The sequence below is a fragment of the Meles meles genome, chromosome 17 (genome assembly GCF_922984935.1).
Source record: "Meles meles chromosome 17, mMelMel3.1 paternal haplotype, whole genome shotgun sequence".
NCBI classification, from domain to species: Eukaryota; Metazoa; Chordata; class Mammalia; order Carnivora; family Mustelidae; genus Meles; species Meles meles.
The window spans coordinates 5,240,107-5,249,725 of NC_060082.1; the positions used below are offsets into that span (position 1 = coordinate 5,240,107).

Consider the following 9,619-nt stretch of genomic DNA (forward strand, 5'->3'; position numbering starts at 1 on the left):
CCTGCAGAGGATTTCTGGCCCGAGCCAACCCCAAATCATGAGAGGAATAGGTCATATACAAGTGTCATTCAGAGCAGAAAATCTAGGAAATCAAATCTCCCGTGCCCTAAGCCCCCCCTCGGGCTCCTCCTCCTTCATGATAAAGTCACTGCTTGGACCCTTACATTGGCTGAGCTACTGAACATTAATAGAAAAAGCAAGATTACTTGGCCCAGAAGAATGAATTTCCCAGCCTTGTGGTCTAAGAAATTTCAGGCCCATCCCTCTTGAATCTAAATGAATTATTTGCCCACCTTGGCCACTTTGGGGACCCATAAGGCAAGACACAGTCCTTAATACAGCATATTCATAGCTGTTTTTGAATTGGAGACATTTCTGACTCGACATAGAGGAGCCCAGTAAAAACACTGCTCACTTCAACCTCTGAACTCCTGTCATAGTAGATACCCTTCTGAAAAGGACCAGCCTGGGGAAACTGAGTCAGCTCAGTGCCTTAAATTGCACTTGACACCCCATTCATTCGAACACATTGGAGCCCTGGGAGGTAAGAACAGCAGGCATCATTGCCTTCACTTTTTAACTGAATCTCAGAGTCAGACCAAGGTTCTGCTCCAATCCATCCCAGTCTTTAGCTCTCCCCCCAGCGTGGGCTACTGTAACTCTTTGGACTAGAAGAGAAGATAAGACAGGTCTAGAATGAGCTAAGTTGAAATGCAGTTAGCTTGGGAAGATTTTATTTTTATATATATATTTTTAAAGATTTTATTTATTTATTTATTTATTTATTTATTTATTTATTTGACAGAGAGATCACAAGTAGGCAGAGAGGCAGGCAGAGAGAGGAGGGAACCAGGCTCCCCGCTGAGCAGAGAGCCCAATGTGGGGCTGGATCCCAGGACCCTGGGATCATGACCGGAGCCAATGCAGAGGCTTTAACCCACTGAGCCACCCAGGAGCCAGCTTGGGAAGGTTTTAAAGAAAGCAAAAACCAGAAGCTGAGAAGGAGGAAGCAGCAGAGTCACAAGAGCAGAGAAAGAGAAAAGGAAGTGAAGTAAGCTAGTAAACTGTGGGTGGGCTTTACTCAGATCTTGACTCCTCCCGGGAGGGTTGCCGCCCAGTGAAACCTTGGAGGCTAGCCCACGCAGGGAAGGCTTCGAAGCTAGCCGGCCACAGAGAGTAACAAAGCCTATTTCCCGCCAAAGCAGGGAGGGACACTACTCTTGCTGGCTGACATCTCTCTCTGGCTCCCGTAGGGGGCAGCGCAACACTGCAGGTGTCAGACACACCCCAGGGAGCCTGAAAGAGCGGACAGTGGGTTGATATCCTGGGGGCAGGCCTAACATTTAAGAGGTGAGCAGAAGAAAAGGACGCTAAGGAAGAAAATGAGAAGCATCCATCAGACAGTCTAGGAGGAAGTGAGGTTTCAAAAAACTGGATCTAGAGTAGCAGAAAGTGGACCCATTGCACTTTTTTTTCTTTTTTCTTTTCTTGTTTTTATTTATATTTGCATTTCTTTTATGCTGAATTTACTCCCCAGCCATGAACTTTTGTTTCTTCAGTTTCTTGTGGGATATCTTTTCTTTCGGTGCAACCCCCTCTTCTGGTGTAGGAGCAATCTGCTCTTTTCCAGTAAGGATCACCTCGATGTGGCAGGGAGAGCTCAGGTGGGGGTGAATCCCACCACAAGCCCTGTAAGTCCTGGGCCACATCTTGGATTTGTTCGCCTGGATGTGCTCAATGACCAGAGAATCTACATCTCAACCCTTAAATTCAGCACTATGCATTTTTTTAAAGATTTTATTTATTTATTTAACAGAGAGATCACAGGTAGACAGAGAGGCAGGCGGGGGGGCGGGGCGGGGGGAAGGGGGGAGCAGGCTCCCCGCTGAGCAGAGAGCCCAGTGCTGGGCTCCATCCCAGGACCCCGAGACCATGACCCAAGCCAAAGGCAGAGGCTTAACCCACTGAGCCACCCAGGCGCCCCAGCACTATGCATTTTTAAGCATGTGCAGTAAAAATTCAGCACTCTTCTTGGGCCATCAACCCTGTGTCCAGTCCCACTGTCTGGCCTGGGCACACTTCCCAGCTCCACCACTGTAGTGACAGAGTGACACACATTGCTTCTGCAAAGTGACATCCTTCAGATACGTGGTGGCTTTTCAGATCTGCATACCCCTGATGGCCTGAGCAGTTTCTTGGGTGTTCTTTTAGTGAACACGAATGTGGGAACCTCTTGATTTTCATGATTTTGTAGGGTTTTCTGGGTCAAGTGACTAACAAATATTTTCAGAGTTCACCTCAGGCTGCTAGGGGGAAAAGCCATCCATTGCATTTAGTAACTGTGTGGTCACTCATGACCTTAATCTTCATAAGAACCATTTTGTGGAAGCAGAGACCAGAGCCTCCTCTCTCCTTCTCCTTTCTCCTCCTTCCCTGTATCTACGAGGTATGTCTTGAGCGCTACATCATTTCTGAAGACGTAGAAATGAAAGCTACACTCTTGCCTCCTCTTATGTGGCTCACAGTCTTGTGTTAAAATGTGGTTGTGAAATGTGGAATTATGGGGCCGTGTGAAAGGACCACCCAACACAAACGGTGTGGTTGTGGGAGACTGCTGGGAAACAGTGAATAGGTGTGACTCCTTTGAAGAGTAAGGGAAGTGTGTTACGTTAAGGAAGATGAACATGGTAATATCTGAGAAGCCAGAGAATGGGCTAGTTCAGGAAACTGAGGATATTTTGTGTGGCCAGAATCAAAGGAAAGGAAAAGAAACCAGGTCCAGCCCTAAGGCTTTGGTGTGTGCCCTTACAAGTTTGGATTTCAGCTGACCCCTTTTAAGGGGAGGTAAATAAAGGACTTTTTTAAGATTTTATTTATTTACTTGAGAGAAAGAGAACATGCAGGATTGGGGGAAGGGGCAGATGGAAAGAGAAAAGCAGCCTCCCCATGAGCAGGGAGCCACATGAAGACCGATCCCAGGACCCTGGCATTGGGACCCAAGCCAAAGGGAGAAACTTACTCAACTGAGCCACTCAGGCAACCCAAGTAAAGGGTTTTGAGCAGATTGGTGATATGCTTCATTCCACAGGTTAGAGAGAAAGTTGATGAAGAGAAGGATGAGACTAGAAGCAAGCAAATGCTACAAGAATCCAGCTACACAATAACGAAGGATCAGCAGCAGCAACGGTAGAGAGGTGACAGGGATAAGTCAGGATCAGCAGGCCTCCATACTTGGTTTTGTGTGGGGGAGGTGGAAATGGGAAAAAGAAGAGCCTCCTTGCTGACCTGGGTGGCCAAATCAGCGGGTGGGGACATGAGGGATAATCTCAGTTTGGGATATGTTAAGTTTAAGATGTCTGAGGGCTCCCGGGTGGCTCAGTCGCTAAGGGTCTTCCTTCAGCTCAGGTCATGGTCCCAGGGTCGGGGGATCAAGCCCCACATCGGTCTCCCTGCTCAGCAGGAAGCCTGCTTCTCCCTCTCCAGCTCCCCCTGCTTGTGTTCCCTCTTTCTCTGTGTCTCTCTCTGTCAGATAAATAAATAAAATCTTAAAAAAAAAAAAGAGGTGTAGAAACTGGAATGTACAATAGACATGTGAGACGTAATAATTCTTTCACCTCTGCCCACTTAGAAGTGACTCTCAGAAACTGGGGCAGTTACAGGAAAGCATAGCCACAGAGCCAGAGCTCACTGATCTAACAGGGCATGACAACCAGCAGAGTCCAAGCTTGTGAGCAGTCAGGAGGGGAACCAGGGCCCACAGAGGAAAGTCATGTCCTCCCAGCTCCCCACACTGGGCTTGAGAACGTCGGTGTGCAGCTCTGCCAACAGGAATGTGGACTCCACGGCCATACTACAGAGAAGCCACCAGCCAATGAGAAAGGAATATTCTCACTGGACTACAGCTGCTTTCTATGAAGTCTCAAAGTATTAATGTGCATTTCCAGGGAAGTTTTAACACTAATTTAAATATTTCAGAGTGAGTTGGAAAAGCATTCAACTGAAGATGTGCAAAAATTTGGTCAAATTATGATGAAAGTATATTAGTGAGAAAGATACCTAAAAGTTCCTGTATATTTTTTAGCTTAAAATTTATAGTTCTCTATTTCACATTTTAATGTTATGCTTAATTATTTTACAAAGAAAAAAATGTAAATGATAATTGAGTGCAAAATCACATCATAAGAAAAGTGACTGCTGTTCTTACTATATGGCCATTTTGCCTAATATATTCTAATTATAGGTGTTTTAAAAAGGAAATAACTATCTAAAGAGATATTTTTAAATTAGATGAGTTGTAACTTTTATGGTTTAGACCAACAAACGTTTCTCACTTTGAGATGACACAGATTTCCCCCTGGAAATATAAGAGCATTATTTTCCTTGCAAATTTTCTTTTATCCCCTAGAGTGTTTTAATCTCTCCCCCATCCCATATTCTGCTCTGCCACCATACCAATCTCACAGGAAATGGGATCCTGAGTCTCTAAGAAATCCCATCCCTTTTCTGCTCCCAATTTTCCTCTCCAAATAGAAAAAAAGGAATGATGAGTGTTATTCATAATCATTCATCTTTTATTACTCAAGACAATCACTCATTCATTTAACAAATGTGTTGATGATCTGCTATATATCAGGCACTGTTCTAGTTGCTGAGAATGGAGGAGTGAACAAAACAAAGTCTTTCTTCTTATGGTTCTTGGATTTCAGTATGGTACAATCTATGGAAAATAACAACAGCAACAATAATAATAGCTAAGGGAATAGAAAGTAAAAGATCAGGGAGTGATATTTTAACAAGGGGACAAAAAGCCTCCCTCTAATAAGTAACCTGAGTAAATCTTTTTTTTTTAAACAAGGATTTTTTTTTAAGATTTTATTTATTTGATAGAGAGAGACACAGCAAGAGAGGGAACATGAGCATGGGGAATGAAAGAGAGAGAAGCAGGCTTCCTGCAGAGTAGGGAGGCCAATGGGGGGCTCAATCCCAGGACCCTGCGACCATGACCTGAGTCAAAGGCAGACACTTAACAAATGAGCCACCCAGGCACCCCACACTGAATAAATCTTAAGGAAGAGATAGCCACGTGGATATCCAAGGGAAGAGCTTTCCTGTAGTGCAAAGGTCTTGAGGGTATTCGGAAACAGTGAGGGGATAGTTTAACAGGTGTGGAACAGGATAGGGGGAAGAGTTAGGAGATGACATCAGAAAGGTAGCTAAGAGCCATCATGTAGGGTTGGAGGCCCTGGCAAGTATTTTGCATTTTATCCTAAGTGTTATGGGAAATAATTGGCAAGCTGAGGAATAACATGATTTGGTTTACATGTTAAAAGTATCTCTCTAGTGGGGCCCCTGGGTTGGCTGTCTACCTTCAGCTCAGGTCATGATCCCATGGTCCTGGGATCAAGCCCTGCCTTAGGCTCCTTGCTGAGTGAGGAGCCTGCTTCTCCCTTTCCCTCTGTCAACCACTCCCCATGCTTGTGCTTGTTCTCTCTTTCTCTCTTGTCAACTTAATAAATAAAATCTTTAAAAAAAATGTATTTCTCTAGTGGCCAGTGAAGAACAGGTTATAGGGGATTGAGGTAGAAGCAAAGATATTAAATAGGGCTGGCAAGAGATGGTAGAGGTGAAGGCTGATAAGGGTGATAAGAAAGGTCAGATTCTGGGCATAGTAGAAACAATAGAATTTGCTGATGTATGAGACATGAGATATATGAGATATAAGAAAGTAAATAAAGGATAATTATAATTTTCTGGCATGAAAACTTAATGACTAGAGCTACAGTTTACTGAAAGGAAGACAAGTAGAGGGGGAGGTAAAAGGTAGGGAAGCAAGAGTTTGATTTGGCACATGTGGAGTTTTGTTATACATTCAAATGGAGATGCTGTGTAGGTGGCCAGATATACAGACCTGGAATTCAGGAAAGAGTTCAGAGTTGAAAACAAAATTGGGGTATTTCAAACCAAGAGACTAGATGAGACTGACTAAAGAATTGGGATAAATACTATGGTGTGTGCTGTGAAGTGTAAACCTGGCAATTCACAGACCTGTACCCCTGGGGCTAGTTATACATTGTATGTTAATAAAAAATTATAAAAAAAATTTAAAACAACAACAACAACAAAAAGAATTGGGATTAAATAAATAAATGAGTTAAGTGTAAGGACTAAACTCAGAGACTTTTCAATATTTATAGACGGGAGAAATTTGCATCATTGAACAAAGGAAAATGAGAAGCCCTGGATAGGAAAGAACCAAAAGACTGGTGAATCACTGACCTCTACCTCTGAAACCTCTGAAAATATATAATGCATTATATATTAATTGAATTTAAATAATTTTTTTAAAAGGAAAGAAAGGAAGGAAGGAAGGAAGAATCAAGAGAGTGTAGATCCTCATGGGCCAAAATGTCTTTAAAAAGAAGAAGTAATTAACAAATGTTGCTGATATGTTTAATGTTACAAAAGCAATTACTTTGTTTCGGCATATGCTTTCTTTTTCGGTTCCTCTCTCCACATGTATCTTGATGGGGTGCCCCAGGATTTTTCAGTGATGTCATTCTGGCCAATTTAGCCCCTTCCCATATCAAAATAGTTTATTTCCCCTATCTTCCCAGAAACCTTGGTTTGGTCATCTCTAGGACAAGGAAAGCCATGACAGGAATCACTAAAATGAAATTAAATGAGAATAAAGCATCTGCATCAAAACCATGGCTGGGTAGGTTTCAACAAATCACCTCCTCTCCAACCTCATTCTGTTTGCCAGGAATGTCAGAATCAACATTTCAAAGCTACTGTTTCTACCATTGCCACATTTGTAGTAGCATGGTTTACAAATGGGTGATACCTCACAATGGAAAAATCACTGGCTTGAAGTCACAGTATTTGTGTTCTCTCCAGACTCTGCTAATAAAACATTGGGGAAAATACCTCTCTATCTCTTAATCAGATTAGGTCAAGGTTAGTAAACAAGTGTCAATCTGTAAGCCCAGTTAGAAAAATATGGTTGTTGTTGGAGTCCTTGTTCACTCTTATTAATTCTCATAATTTGTCTGCATATTCTTTTGGATTTCCTATGTCAACAGTGATATGATCAAAAAATAATGATGGGGCGCCTAGGTGTCTCAATGGGTTAAAGCCTCTGCCTTCAGCTCAGGTCATGATCCCAGGGTCCTGGGATCGAGCCCCACATCGGGCTCTCTTCTCCACGGGAAGCCTGCTTTCTCCTCTCTCTCTGCCTGCTTGTGATCTCTGTCTGTCAAAAAAATAAAATCTTTAAAAAAAAATAAATAATGATAATTTGTCTCTCCTTTTCTAATCCACATACATCTTATTTATTTTTCTTGTCTCATTGCTTTGGACAAGACACTAGTTAATTAATGAATAGTAATAGTAACTGGAGCAATTCTTATCTTATTCCTTACTTTGATAGTATTTCTTCTCAAGGCTCAGCATTTACATATGATGTTTGCTATAGTTTTTCTTTTTACCAATTTTTTTACATATTTTAAAAATTATGAGTAAATATTAAATTTTACCAAATCTTTTATTATGTAATCTGAAATGATCATATGTTATGTTGCTTTCAGTCAATGTGATGGTTTATTGGTGAATGCTTATAATATTGGTCCATTCTCACATTCCTAGGATAAGTGATATTCAATCATGATGTATTTTTAACACACCACTGGTTTTGATTTGTTAATGTTTCATTTGTAACTATGTTCATAAGTGATACTGGTCTATAATTCTTTTCCTGTTTTTGTATGATTTTTGGTATCAAGGTTCCTTTTAGATGCATATACACTCCCTTCTCATGTGTTGTGGGTCTCTTCACTGTTTCCCATTCACAGAGATTATTATCTTAATTTTCAGCAAAGCTATAGACTTTAATACATTTGAAAAGCTTTCATCTATTGCTACTGTGTTTTTCAAGTTAGATTTGAAAAGTTAACTATGTTGGATTCATTTCACCAATTAACAAAAAATCCTTTTTAAGGATTTCACCATTATTTCAATGGGGTCAGAAGAGAGAAAAGCCCTGCATTGGGCTCTCTGCTCTGTGGGAAGCCTGCTTCCTCCTCTCTCTCTGCCTGCCTCTCTGCCTACTTGTGATCTCTGTCTGTCACAAAAAAAAAAAAAAAGAAGAAGAAGGGAAAAAAATTACAGACTAGGAAAAAATATTTGCAAACAAGTTATCTAACAAAGAACTGTATCCAGAAGATATTTAAAAAAAAATCTCAAAACTCAACAGTAAAAAAAACAAAGAATCTCCTTATATAACAGGCAAAAGACATGAATAGATGTTTCATGAGGATCCATGGATGCAAATAATCACGTGAAAAAATTGTTCATCATCATTACCTTTTAGAAAATGTAAATTAAAACCACAATAAGATATTACAACACGTCTATTAAAACTACTAAAATAAAAAATAGTAACAAAACCAGATGCTGATGAGGATAGAGAAAAATGGAATCTGTTATAAAGTACTAGTGGGAATGTAAAATGTTACAACTCTAGAAATATTTTGGCAATTTCTTAAGAAATTATACATGCATTTACCATATGACCAAGCAATCATTTTCCTGGGCATTTATCCTAAAGAAATTCTTTGCTTTTTGTATTTTGAATATCTGTGATTACTAGTGATACACATTTATGACTGTTATGCCTTCCTAATAAATGGATCCTATGTTATGAAATGCCCATCAGTATCACTTTGTCCTAAAGTCTACTTTATCTGATATCAATAGCCAGCCCAACCTTCTTATGCCTAGTGGCTGAATGATATCCATTCATTTACTTTGAGCCCAACCATGTCTTTATCTGTAAGCTCATCTCTTGTAGACAGCATAAAATTTGGTTTTGTTTTCTTATTCATTTAAAAAAAATCTTTGCTTTTTAATTGGAGTGTTTAGTCTGTTTATACTTAGTGTAATTACTGATAAAGTTGAATTTAGATATACCATTTTATTGGTTTTCTGCTTACTCTTTTATTTATTTTTTTTTTTTTTGGTGTCACCATTTCTCCTTTCTTTTCTGGGTGACTCAGTTGGTTAAGTGTCTGCCTTTGGCTCAGGTCATGGTCTCAGGATCCTAGGATCGAGTCCCACATCAGGCTCCTTGGTTAGCAGGGAGTCTGCTTCTCCCCCTGCCTAATGCTCCCCTTGCTTGTGCTCTCACTCTCTCTCCTCTCACTCTCCAACAAATAAAATCTTTTTTAAAAAATTATTTTTAGGGGCGCCTGGGTGGCTCAGTGGGTTAAAGCCTCTGCCTTCAGCTCAGGTCATGATCCCAGGGTCCTGGGATCGAGCCCCACTTCAGGCTCTCTGCTCCATGGGAAGCCTGCTTTCTCCTCTCTCTCTGCCTGCTTGTGATCTCTGTCTGTCAAATAAATAAATAAAAATAAAAGTAAATTATTTTTAGAAATTTTTTTAGAATTCATTTTAGTGCCTCTATTGACCTTTTAGTTATTCCTATTGACATCATTTTCTTAGTGATTTACCTTTATTTGCCATTTGGATATCCTTTTTTACAAAGTACCTATTTCAGTCCCTTGTTCATTGTATTGTCCCCCTAATTCTTATTGATATGTAAGACTTCTTTGTGTATTATGGA

General features: G+C 40.6%; 1 pseudogene; it reads right to left on the reverse strand.

Annotated features, from left to right (window-relative positions):
• Positions 1-1,526: 1,526 nt before the first annotated feature.
• On the reverse strand, positions 1,527-2,267 carry LOC123928238 (annotated as a pseudogene).
• Between the last annotated feature and the right edge of the window lie 7,352 nt (positions 2,268-9,619).